Raw genomic sequence first — 14284 nt, 5'->3', positions numbered from 1 at the left:
AAAAAAAAAATGAAAGTACAATAAAAATCTTACCAAGGAATTAGTCTAAACAAAAATAAGAGTTACTAAAAAGATACAATGTACAAAAAGAATAGGATTAGAAGTTGTCAGAGATGATCATCGTCTTCACCTATAAAACATCATTGAATCCTACAACCAGATTATGCCAAGTGACATAGTAAAAATAGTACCAATACAAACAATACGTACTTGAAGGCATCATTGGTGAACCCGAACCCTCCATACAATATCATGGGAAGTAACCAAGGAGACAAACATTTCAAAAATACAAGTACGACCCCGATCCACCCATGGACCACCCTCGCTACAAGTATCATTACCTCAAAACTCAATACACCATATCTCTTTTGTTGTCAACTCAACTCACATCGGTCATAACATAACTCTTTTATCACACAATATTTTTTGAATATCAGACTAGTAACTTTGGTTACGCCTTACCTTACATACTCTCATTATACAACATGTGAACAAATAGCTCTAACTTAGCAAACAGATTCAAGCAATTTTAATCACCGTTATAAAATAGCTTGAACTTTCAAAATTCTCCATCATCACCTACGACATTTAATGTGTCACTCCGATCCACACTAAAAACTTAAATTTAAGAGAAGGGTGAATTAAAATTCGTAGGCGACTGATCTATGAGATAAGTCAACTTTCCGTGCAGATTAGATAAGTAAGTTAACTATAAGTAATGAACAGAAAGTAAATAGACGCAGGATATTTATACTGGTTCATAAGACTAATTCGATGCCTACTTTAGTCTCATCGGGTTTTAAGGGTTCCCTTTAGAGCTTGAATAAAACTTTGATTGTACATAGAGATGGATCAAAAACATGTCTAGTATGCAAATCAAAGTTTCTATTTTGACACGACATCTACTTGTATAACGTACACTCAGTATATTTTCTTTTCTTTTCTTTTTCAATTGATTGCTCAAATGTGTACAAAACTTTATGAAAGATGGAAGAAAATTATATATAAGCTCAAGTGAAGTTGCGCACCACTGTTGAAGAGGGGCTTAATTTATATACTGAATAGTGCGATGATTTTAGATCTAATAGAAAAACCCAGGGGAGTTTTCTTCGATTAAGGATTTGCAGTTAGTCTTCAATATGTTAGTGTATGTCTTGACTTGTTGCTTGGATCCCACTGTGAACTTCCTTGATTATAATGTGATTTTATTGATCTGTTTTCTTGATTGACTGACTTTGCTTTTTACTTTTTTCTTTTTGGCTTCATACAAATTGATATATGATTGATTCAATATTTTAGATTGATTTGATTGAGTCAATCTATGTCCTTGGGTAGTGTTACTGATTTATATCAGTCTTCAGATCTTGCTCTTTGATTTCCAGCGATATAAGTTCAATTTGTCAAATCTTGCTTCTTGATCCCTTCGATATGGATTCAATCTGTCAAATCTATCTCATGGGTGATGTTGTTGATTTATATTAGTCTCTCCGGATCTTATTCCCTGATTTCTTGCTATATGAATTCAGTTTGTCATTATGCAAAATATCACAAATTAACAATCTCCTTTTTTTTATAATAACTTTAACAGTATGAATTTAATTTGACTTCCCTATTTAATATTTTCGAAACTCCCCCTTTCTATATGCTCCCCTTTATATGTGCCTCCGATATAGTTATATGAGATTCTCCCCCTTTGACATAATGAAAAGGAAAACAATAATAAGATAGGCAATAGCAAAAACAAATAGGCAATTAATCAAAGTGAGTGGGGGAAAAAATACTCTAATATTACAAGCCAAACAGAAAAAAAGCTGGAGACATAATTCCAGACAACTATATATATCTTAACAAAAGAGATAAGGGAACACCAACTTAACGGCCACCAAGCATTTGACGGCCTATGATATCAATAAAAAATTCTCAATTATTTTCAAAATTAACATAAATGAGAGATAAGATTGAATGAACTTACAACTGAATAGTGTAGTTTTTGTTGAAGTAGAAGAAGCTAGAATAAACGTCATTGAAACTATTGGATTTTTCTAGTGCAAAAGGGGAGAAGATGATCCATATGCGTTTTGAGTGATTTTGCTCGGCTCCACATTACTAAAGTGAAAAGAAAAAGTTCACCATTTATGTCTCGAATAAGAATGGCAAAGCCCAACAGAATCGCTCAACCCATTTAAGTTTGGAGCATATATGCTACCCAGTTTCAATCCAATCAATTTTAATATATCATTATAACTTATTAAAAATTGAGTTGATATTTGATTCAGATCTCATAGAAATATTTTCATTTTTTAAAATAATTTTATCTGTTTTATATAGTTATAATAATAATAAAATCTTATTAGTTATTAAAATATTTTAAAAGATCAAATTAAAAATTGAAACTTAAATTGGATTGGGTCTTGACCTGTTTTATAATCCATTACCTTGTCTATTTTGATCCAAGTAAATTTGAATTGGATTGGATCGTCATCTATTTGTTGTCTTGACTTGTTTAAATTTGACCAAATTTGCCTAATTGTCACTCCTAATCTCAGGTTTGAGTAATGCATATGAAAAAAATTCTTGATAGGAGTGCTTCCCTTCAAATAGATCATACGTAGTTCCAATTCAAACTGCCTCTAATACATATGCGTGTGCGAGCTACATAGAACTCGATTCAATAAATATGTATATACATGTTGGTGTGACTCACTCTCTCTCTCTCTCTCTCTATCTATCTATCTCTTTCTCTCTCTCTCTCTCTCTCTCTATCTATCTCTTTCTCTCTCTCTCTCTCTCCCTCCCTCCCTCTCTCTCTCTCTCTCTCTCTCTCTCTTCATATTATGCCTTTTCATTTCCCCTACTCATATATCATGCATACATGATAACCTATAATTATCTCCTCTGGAATGACACCTACCAAACATCATAAAACCAACCATAGTTAATCATCAGCCTATTCACAACTAACCATAAGTTCAATCATCTAGATTTTGTGTCTGACTGCTTACACATGAAATTTTTCAACAATCTATAAGATATTACATGAGCAAATACATGTCTAACAATTATTTTCAGAAAATCAAGTCTAACTAGGCCCTAAGCAACTGGTGAAAAACTCCAAATGCAAGGTTTCTACTCCTTGGGGTGAATCCTAATGAACGTTGGCACAGAACTATAAGGTCTTACCCTTTTTTACATGAAAATTTCTATCCTCCATTACCCTCGAGATTAAAGTGGTTTAGGAAAATTTGTAGAGTAAACCTCGCCTATTTTGTCCAAGAAAAGTGGAAATAAGAATTTTAAAAAAATATTTTATCTAACGTTTGATTTTGTCTACCCCGTTATAGCAACCCTACAGGCACTACAACAACGTCGCCATAATGGGAGCCATTTCATAATAGTGGGCAGACTTCAGCCCAAATCAATTCAAATTTTCATCGGGTGACTCAAAATTTTAGATCGGCCTCCGACTTTCAATAATTTTTTTGAGACTTCACATGAGATGTATTGATATAATGACGGATCAGATCATTTCAATAAACCACTCAGAAATTATGATTAAAAAAGTTGGATATCTATGTCTACTTATTTTCAAAATTAAATATTTATTAATTAGTGTGGTTTAAATTAGGTGAAAATATAAATTTGGATGAGATTACCTATAAAATTTGGGAAATATTGAACTTATTTCAAATAATTAATGAAATCTAGAAAATGCTTTCTGATATATATATATATATATATATTGTATTGTTTATGTGTAAATAGTGTATATTACATAAATCACATAGTTTTAATATGAAATTACAATCTATCCCTAATAAGTTTCTATTACATAAATTTCTTATAAATTAAAAAAATCGGATACAATAATTGAAGCTCGGATACATTAACAACTAATGCAGATACATTAAAAACTAGCTAAATAATATGTAGGTCGGATACATTAATGTGCAGCTCAGATACATTAAAGAAATAAAGAATTTTGGAGATTCTTAAAAGAAATAGGGGATAATGGAAATAAGTAAACAAAAAGTGTATAGTTTTGTATTTTGTCCTAATAAGGAATAATGAATCATTGAACCAGCCATAATTTGTTCCTTTAAAACACTTTTGGTTGATTTTGATCGGCTTTTCTATTGTAAATGCCTTCAATTGTGTTCAAATTGTAATGATTTTGATCAAAGGAATGAAGACAAACCGTGTTAGTCTCATTTGTTTTCTAATGTGTTCAAATAACTTAAGTAAAACACAATTATTCTAAAAAAAATTCACTATCAATTGGACTAAGGAGTTCTAGAACAACGTATGTATCCTCTATCAATACCCCTCACAAATCTGGTTCCACATCAGACAATGGTCTTTGTTTAAACGGAACAAATTATGGGTAGTTCGGTGATCTAATAGGAAAATGACGTAGTTGAGGTACCTGAGGGAAAAAATCCAACAAGTTTAGAGATCTGTTTATGTATTTGGCCATAAATTTTCATCATGACAATTGCAATGTATGTATATCAGTATATGCATTAAGCATGATTTTTCATGAAAACGTAGTGTGATATTGTAAGATCCCAAAGATGACCTAAGTTAATTAGAGACAAACATGTTGATATTGATGGTCTAAGGTCCTAAATATGTCTAATATATGGTATAGAGGCAGTAGCTAAAATATTAGAGGTGTTGGAAGTCAAACGTCAAGGGACGTCTAAGACGTTTGACGACTAAGTCACCTAAATGTCTAAAATATTTTTCTATGTGATTATGTTTTTTTCATGATGTTTTAAGGTTCTTAATAGATTTAATATAGCATGTATAGGCAGTGGTTAAAGTTTCATGAAGTTTGGAGGTCAAACGACCAAGAACGTCCAAGGTGTTCGAAAGATATGTCTTGAGTTGACCTTGTAAGTCTAGGCGAGTTTCATTGAGTTTTACGTGTTTGTTTTGGATGAAATTCATGTGAGAGGATTTAAAATTATATAGTGTTGTATTTGGGTTGGAAACGTCCGAGAAATTATCCCCAAGGACCATTAAAGGGTCCTTGAGGAAGGACCCAAAATCAGTGTGCAGGCTGTCCCAACAGACCTTGGCGACGGAGCAGTCAACGGCCAGTCGTGGCTGTGACGCCCCGTCAAAGGGTCCCGTAGTGAGGGACTTATCCAAGGGTGAATATAGGAGCTTTGTGAAGCCACTATAGCCAACGACGGATGGTTGTGACGCCCCGTCGTGCCTATGATGCCCCATCAAGGGCAGGCGTCATGCGCAACCTGTTCCTGCGCAGGTTTTGCTGCCAATTAAAGGGCGAATTGGTATATTCATCCCAATTCTAAATTAATTCATTGGCGTTTTATTAAGGGTCTTTTGGGTATTTTAATTAAGTATATAAAGGGTAAACACCTTAAAGACTTCATTCTTCCAAATTGAAAACACCAAATCCCTTAAGAAATCCCAAGGACTCCATTGAAGTCCAAATTGAAGCAGCTTGGTGTGGGAGTTTTGAGTGGAAATTCTTCATCAAAGTGAAGAATTATCATCCTTGAGGTATGGCTTTTGATCCTTTAAACTTGTTTCATCAAGGAGCCCAACTCTCAAGATGTTTTTCAAAGTTTTCTAAAGTAAATTGTCCAATTTCATGATTCTACCATGGGTTCTTGAATAAATGATTTCTAAAAATTGAATTATGATCTAATTTATATTGTATTGATGATTTCAATCTAAATTATCTATTAACCATGTAAATTGATGAACCCTAGTTTTGACTACTTATTGAGTTACTTGATATTAAGCTAATATTGTTGAATTGTTATGTAGTTTCTTATGGGATTTCTAATGATATAAGAATTGTATTCAATTGATATCTAATTTATCTTAGATTGTTAAAAATAGATTGAAATGATGTAGATTCATTGAGTTTTATGGTTATTACTTGAATTATTGTTCATGGTCATGGGTAAGGGCCTTGTGATGTTGAATTGGTTGATTTGACATTGAATTGAAGTATGGATGAGGGGATGAAGGTATGCTGCCCCATTTTCTTTCATTTGATATTAATTATACTTCGATTCTATTGTTATTGATATGGTCCACTTAAGGTGGCGGTGTTATGTGTTTACTTGCAATTGACGTGGCCTTGTCGGCGTTACTTTATGCAATATGATGAGCATGGCCTTATTGGAAACTACTTGAAGTAATGTGGCTATTTGTGTAGTTGATTATGTGAAGCATGGCATTATATATCTACATGTGAAGTCATATGTGTGTTCTTCAACTTATGTTGCCTTAAGTGATCATGTTAGACTATGACTTTGACATTATGAGTATAGTGTTATAAGGGTTAAGTCTTGTATATTCCTACTTGGATATGTGAGTCTATGTGGAGTATATTAATGATGTTATGATGATATATAGGATGACTTGAAGATATTAGATTGTTTCTAGGTGTTTCTAGAATGACTTGCATTATGAGTTAAAAGTGAAGTATGCAATGTCTTGTCTTGGTTGACTTGTATATCTTGCTTGATGTATATATGATTATGAATATGTGATGTATTGATTTAGGGTGTTAGAACTCTTAGTCTTGAATGTATGAATGACATGTGACTTTAAATGATGATATAAGAGTCTATTATGTGAAAACCTTGACTTAAGGGTAAGATTAAGATTTTTGAAGCGTAAGTCGTAATGGTATCCTTCAAAGTAAATGAATGATGGACTTAAGGTTAGTTGGCTGGAACGACATCATATTAATCCTTAGGAAAGTCATCATGAGCTTCTTGTCGCCATTGTGAGGTAGCCCTAGTGGACCTTCCTTAGTAGGGTAAACGTGACTGGGTTATGAACTTGTTATGGAACCCTTTTATGTGAACCTAACGTATGAATTACTCTATGAGAACGAAGGCTAGCACCGAGTGATTATGGTAAGGGAAAGAATTTGTAGTTAAGTATGAGACTAGATTACAAAGTATGCCCTTCATATTCCTTAACCATGTGCCTACATGGGATGTGTCTAAGTTATACCATTGACAAGTAGAACAACCTCATCGGAGTAGGATAGAACTCCGGATTCGATGTCTAGATATCATGGTCTATGTCGGTTATTGCCTATTCTCATCATATGGAATACCTATTAGCATTAGAGGAGTTTATGGAGTTTAGGTGGTGGTATGGGACGCTATCTAGACATTGCACAATAGACTTTGAAGGTGTTATGTGGAGTTCCTAGGTCTTGTCCAAGACCATTATTTGAATGTCCTTTATGTGATGTATGAGTCTTAATGAACTAATGACTTATGTTATGGAGTATGTAAAAGGAATAAGTAGCTATCTAGTGTAGTTATGGGTTGTCTAGTTCAGGTGTGAAGGGGGCATAGGAATGGTCACTTCATATCTTACCTAGATGAGTTTTAAGAATGAGTCTAATTAGGGAAGATATTGATTATGTGGACATGATCCGAACTTAGGAAGTCATAAGGATTATTTAGGTAGTCTTGAAGAGGTCAATCGTGGACATTATCTTCTTGACCTACTTAAGTAAGTCTTTTTATAGCCTTTGATGAGGAAATGTCATAGTGTCTATATGTTGATATGTTTGATGTCTTGAAGTGTGTATGTGACTCATTATAAGTAATCCTAAGGGTTGTTTAGGCACATCTAGAGAGGGTGTATGAGCGGTCTCTCTTTGTGTGACTTAAGTGAATCTTAGGATAGCTTTAAGTGAAAAGATTACATGCTAAAGGGTGTCTTAAGTGATGAATAACCATCTACACTGTACAGTGAATGAGTTCACTATAAAGTGATCTCTAAAATATGATTTTTGGTTTGAATGTTATCTTATGTGTTTCCAAGTTGCTAAATGTTGTTCTTATGATTTAATATGACTTTTAAATGAAAAGATGCATATTTCCAATAAAGTCTGTTTTCATGATTTTTATGCATAATGTCATACTTAGTACATGTGGTTGTACTAACTCTATGCTTTTATCTATCTATATAGTTCTTTGTAGGTGAGAAGCTTTGAGAAGTGAAGACTTTGACTTAGAAGATCGTTCAAGAGAAGTTGAAGTATGTCCTCACTTGACTCGAGGGCATATATGTCTTTTATGTTTTCATTCAAAGTATTGTAATAGACTAAGTATTTCTATATTCTTATTTTAAAGTATGAGCCGTGTCCCAAGTATTCTTGTGTCTTAAGATGATGAGATTGATACTTAGTATTTCCTTTTACTTTTATATGAAATAGATTTCGAAGACTATATTATGTTTTGTGAAAAATTTTAATTCCGCACTACTTTTCACTATGTATATGCAATGAATGATATGAAAGGGCTTGTCTTAGACCTCCGAGAGATCGACGACGCCTGTTACAATCCAAGATTGTACCCTAACTTCTAGGGCATGGTTTCGGGTTGTGACAATCTTGGTATCAGAGCATAGGTTGGTGAAAGTAGTATTAGAAATCAAGAAGTCTCATCAAGTCACGTGTGGTAGAGTCTTGACCATCGATGTGAGTCGCGACACATCTATGGGTGAGAGGCTATAGGACGATAGAGTTTCCCTTCTTTTCTACTCCTATGTCGTATGGTAAGGGAAAGTATTTCTAGTTAAGTATGAGACTAGATTACAAAGTATGCCCTTCATATTCCTTAACCATGTGCCTACATGGGATGTGTCTAAGTTATACCATTGGAAAGTAGAACAACCTCATCGGTGTAGGATAGAACTCCGGATTCGATGTCTAACTATCATGGTCTATGTCGGTTATTGTCTATTCTCATCATATGGAATACCTATTAACATTAGAGGAGTTCATGGAGTTTAGGTGGTGGTATGGGCAATAGACGTTGAAGGTGTTATGTGGAGTTCCTAGGTCTTGTCCAAGACCATTATTTGAATGTCCTTTATGTGATGTATGAGTCTTAATGAACTAATGAACTAATGACCTATGTTATGGAGTATGTAAAAGGAATAAGTACCTATCTAGTGTAGTTATGGGTTGTCTAGTTCAGGTGTGAAGGGGGCATAGGAATGGTCACTTCATATCTTACCTAGATGAGTCTTAAGAATGAGTCTAATTAGGGAAGATATTGATTATGTGGACATGATCCGAACTTAGGAAGTCATAAGGATTATTTAGGTAGTCTTGAAGAGGTCAATCGTGGACGTTATCTTCTTGACCTACTTAAGTAAGTCTTTTTATAGCCTTTGATGAGGAAATGTCATAGTGTCTATATGTTGATATGTTTGATGTCTTGAAGTGTGTATGTGACTCATTATAAGTAATCCTAAGGGTCGTTTAGGCACATCTAGAGAGGGTGTATGAGCGGTCTCTCTTTGTATGACTTAAGTGAATCTTAGGATAGCTTTAAGTGAAAAGATTACATGCTAAAGGGTGTCTTAAGTGATGAATAACCATCTACACTGTACAGTGAAATAATTCACTGTAACAGTGAATGAGTTCACTGTAAAGTGATCTCTAAAATATGATTTTTGGTTTGAATGTTATCTTATGTGTTTCCAAGTTGCTAAATGTTGTTCTTATGATTTAATGTGACTTTTAAATGAAAAGATGCATATTTCCAATAAAGTCTGTTTTCATGATTTTTATGCATAATGTCATACTTAGTACATGTGGTTGTACTAACTCTATGCTTTTATCTATCTATATAGTTCTTGGTAGGTGAGAAGCTTTGAGAAGTGAAGACTTTGACTTAGAAGATCGTTCAAGAGAAGTTGAAGTATGTCCTCACTTGACTCGAGGGCATATATGTCTTTTATGTTTTCATTCAAAGTATTGTAATAGACTAAGTATTTCTATATTCTTATTTTAAAGTATGAGCCGTGTCCCAAGTATTCTTGTGTCTTAAGATGATGAGATTGAGACTTAGTATTTCCTATACTAATATATGAAAGATATTTCGAAGACTATATTATGTTTTGTGAACCAAACTCCAATTATCCTTAATGGTGTTTTTAGGTCCTTATTTGTACATGGCATACCTCTTTTTCATTGTTAATTTAGATTATTTTTTTAAAAAAAAACACAATTGTTGCAAAATTCGAATTAAAATATACTAAATGAAGCAATCAAAGATCCAACAAGCCCAAAATGCATATCTTTCCCGCCCTCAGAAACATGTATTATAATATTATACGACTCGTAGTCTTTTGAACAATCAAGTTGATATAAGAAATTGAACTTGCACTTAGATTTTTCTCCCAAAATGCGTATCATTTTCGACCTAAAGAGTGATATGGAAGGGGTATAATAATAGAGAGATTAGCAAGAAATTGAAAAATTTAGAGAGAGCAATGAGGGAAAAGGATCTGATATATTCTTCAACCTTTTTATGTAGTGATTATCCCTCATTACAAAAATGGCTCATATATATCTTTACCGTCGTAAAAAAGGACTTACATATATGCATATTGTTACAAATAGTGATTTAGATATACCCTTTATCTAATGGAAGTAAAATAAAAAATGATTTTAAATTTTTAAAAATTGGCTTATTTGAAAAGTATTTTTAAGTGCTTTCCAAAAAAGTTATTTTGGTGAGAAAAAAATTGTGTTTAACTAATAAATTAGAAAGACACTTTCGAATAGCAATTTAAATTTGACAAAAATATTAAAAAGTACTTTCAAGTTTATTTTTCTAGAATATTAATGCATATAGATGAGTTTGAATTCTTGTTATTAATAATAAATGATATAACCTTTTAGTTTTAATTTGTTTGTCTAATTTGATTTCATACAAACTTTTAAAAAAATACATAAAAATGACTTTTTGTTATGAAACTATATATATTTAGAAGAAGAAGAAATTAGGGAGAAGAGAAAAGAAGAATTCTTCTTTTCTCTTGAAGTATATTCAGAATTCAGAGATCTTTCACAAATCTTATTTAAAATGAAGGAAAACCATTTATTTATAGGGAAAACCTTACTTGGTCCCCAAGTAGGATTCATAACCATATCCTACAAGGACTCCACATAATTAGACATTCACTATAACACAAATATATTTATAACACTCCCCCTTGAATGTCGGTAGATTATGTGCCTCGTTAAACCTTACTAGATAAAACCCAGTTGGAAAAAAATCTAGTGAAGGAAAAAGAGTACACATATGTAATAATACGCATTATGGATGCCCCATTAAAAACCTTACGAGGAAAACCCAGTGGGACAAAACCTTGTGAGGAAAAAAGAGTACATCGCCTATTAACTCCCCCTTATGAGAACATCAATTCAGAGACTAGAATCTTCGTTTTCCAAGCTTGTGCACCATCTTTTTGAAAGTTGTAGTTGGTAGAGACTTGGTGAATAAATCAACAATAATATTACTTGAACAGACCTCTTGCATGTTGATATCACCATTCTTGGGAGCTTATGAGTGTAGAAAAACCTTGACGAAGTATGCTTTCTTCTATCTGCTTTTATAAATCTTCCCTTCAGGGTCAAAGATTTCTGCAAGTTCCTTAATTCAACTTCTTTAAGCAAATAATCTATTGCCAAGAGTTTCAATTCTAGTTATCAACTTGCATAACAATATTTGTATATGCTCTATGAATTTTGAATCTATTTGATTCTTATGAGGATAAAGTTTTCCAAAACCTTGTATATGCTAGATTTCAAACCCATTGGATATTTTCATATCAATTTTGTCAAGTGACAACATTCAATATTAGATGTATGATATCTTCTAGTGCCTAGATTGCAAGTCAAATAAGCTTTACACTTACCAAGATGCATCATTCCACTTTTCACTTGATAATTTTTCTACACAAGCATGCTTTAATAGATGTAGAATTTATATCCTCATTATGTTTTACAATATTGCACGCTATTGTATCAAAGATATCGTCAACGATATATCATTTTGTATCGATTCACAATACGACAAAACTTATTGAGATCTCATCACTTCATTATTTTTAGGTAGCTACCCCTCTCATGAGGTTTCATAAAGTGTTATGTCGTAGGCTCTCCAAGAGCACATTATTTTCTTATTATGATCATTTTGATTCTTTGATCCTCCCCCTTTTTCAAGGATTATTTTATTTAGAATTGATTAGTCTATCATAGACTTTATCCTTAAGGGACATTCAACAGGAGTATTTACAACTCTTCTGTTGCTTCTAGTCTCCTCCTTATGTTAGACAAACTAACATATATCTCAATCTTTTGGAGAATATATCTTTGTGCATCATAGTATATTCATTAATCATATATTTCATATCAACATATGAAACTTTATTTTCGTAAACAATGATTTTACTATTTGAGACATGTAGTGTCACATCATCTAGAGTATTTATCAATATTATCAAGATAAATTGTCTTAATTACACATTCTGAAATTGTGCTCTTAACTCAATTATTTTTGCACAAACAATTTTGTGAATGTCAAACTACATGTTGACAACAAACGCACATGTAATTGTCTTATAGATGCATCTTTTTATCATATCACATAATAGGTGAATGGGCCCATATTCACCTTTTATACCTTTCAGAATTTAGAGATTTAATCTCAACATTAGTTGATCCAATCAACTTGTCATGAGAACAAACAACAAAAGAATTCTTGAAGAATCTTCTAATTTTTCAATGTATGTCCATTACTCAGTATGCATCTCTTTGGGATGACCAAATTATTCATGCCAACTAATAAAATTATTAGTACTCGTAAACTCCAAGTTTACTACGTCATGTGCCTTTTGCTTTAGTAAATTTCTGATTAACTATTATATGACTAAATTTCAATTTTATTACTCCAAGAGTAATTTTCAGATTTATTTCTTCTCAATTACTTTACCCTTTAGGTGAGTCGTGATCCCATCATTGAATGAACTAATCTGAAGAAAATTGTGCCTGTAAACATATTATTTGTGCCAACATTTTGTTGCAAACATCAAGTTGCGAGATAATAATAGACACACATGAGACCATATAGAAGATACATTTGTTAGGATCATTAAATATCTAAACAATCCACTTGGTGGACGACTAGGTCCACAAATATCTGTATACGTTCCTATAACGCAGAAAATTCAATCTCAACTTTCGTTTATGGTGGTCTCACAATTAGCTTGCCTTGCTAACAAGTAGTATAAGAAAATTCACCATCTAAAAGAATTTTTAGTTTCTTCCATGAATGTCCATTATTTTTCCATAATTCGTCTAAACATTATAGACTAACGATGTCCCAGACAATCGTGTCAAACTAAGAAAGTATAGGAATTAGTAAATTTCTTAATTACCATAGAATGTGCCTCAATTGCATTAATTCTTGTCCAATACAAACCCGAAGATAAAACATGAAACTTTTCTATAATACATGTCTTCTTAGAGACATTCTTGGTGATACCACATCATTGACCAAGGTCGCAATCTTTCTCATGACTAGCATGGTGGCTTACACCTCATTCCCTTTAGAGAATGGATCCATATTAGCATTTATCAGAAGTTCTCATTCTTCATGAATGGAACACAAACATGTGAGCTTATCAAATTATGATAGCTAGTACCTCATTCCATATTTATGTGCATTATTCAATCACTTGTCTTCTTTCAGACATATTATGTACTAATCACTACACCATTTTCGGCCTACAGCAACACCACGTAAGTGTAGCCTAAACTAGCAAAAAGTGTGGCCTTTGATAAAAGACTACACTTTTGGACATTCAGCAACACTTTTTAGGGGCTGCCCAAAAGAAGCGTAACATTTGACATTAGGCAACACTTTTTAAATGTTGCCATCTTTGGCTACACTTATAAAGCGTAGCCAAATAGGTATAAGGGCACGCTTTGAAGACGTGCATTAGCAACACCTATTTTTTGTTAGACTACACTTAAAAGCGTTGCCTTTTCAGATTTATTGGTCACACTTAAAAAGTGTTGCCTTTTATTGGTCATCTATTGCAACACTTTCAAAGTGTAACTTTTTATCTACCTAGAGCAACACTTACAAAGTGTAACTTCAACATTTATAAGCCTACATGTAGCACAAATATATATAATATATTTACATACATACAAGTGACCTAAAACACAAAATGAACTAATTAATCATTAAATTGAAGCTATATATTTCAAATAAACTTCGAGAAATATTTCATGTACAACCAAAAGATAGTATGTGTTGTGTACATACCCATACTTATACATCAATATTCTAAATGTGTACACAATAAATCAAATATGTATTTAAACTTTTACAATAGTTCAAAAACTCTTCATCATCCACTTCAAATTTGATCACCTCCATTTCCCTACACAAATAAGATATTG

This window comes from Solanum pennellii, chromosome 3, assembly GCF_001406875.1.
Source record: "Solanum pennellii chromosome 3, SPENNV200".
NCBI classification, from domain to species: Eukaryota; Viridiplantae; Streptophyta; class Magnoliopsida; order Solanales; family Solanaceae; genus Solanum; species Solanum pennellii.
Note: the sequence above shows the minus strand (reverse complement) of the source record.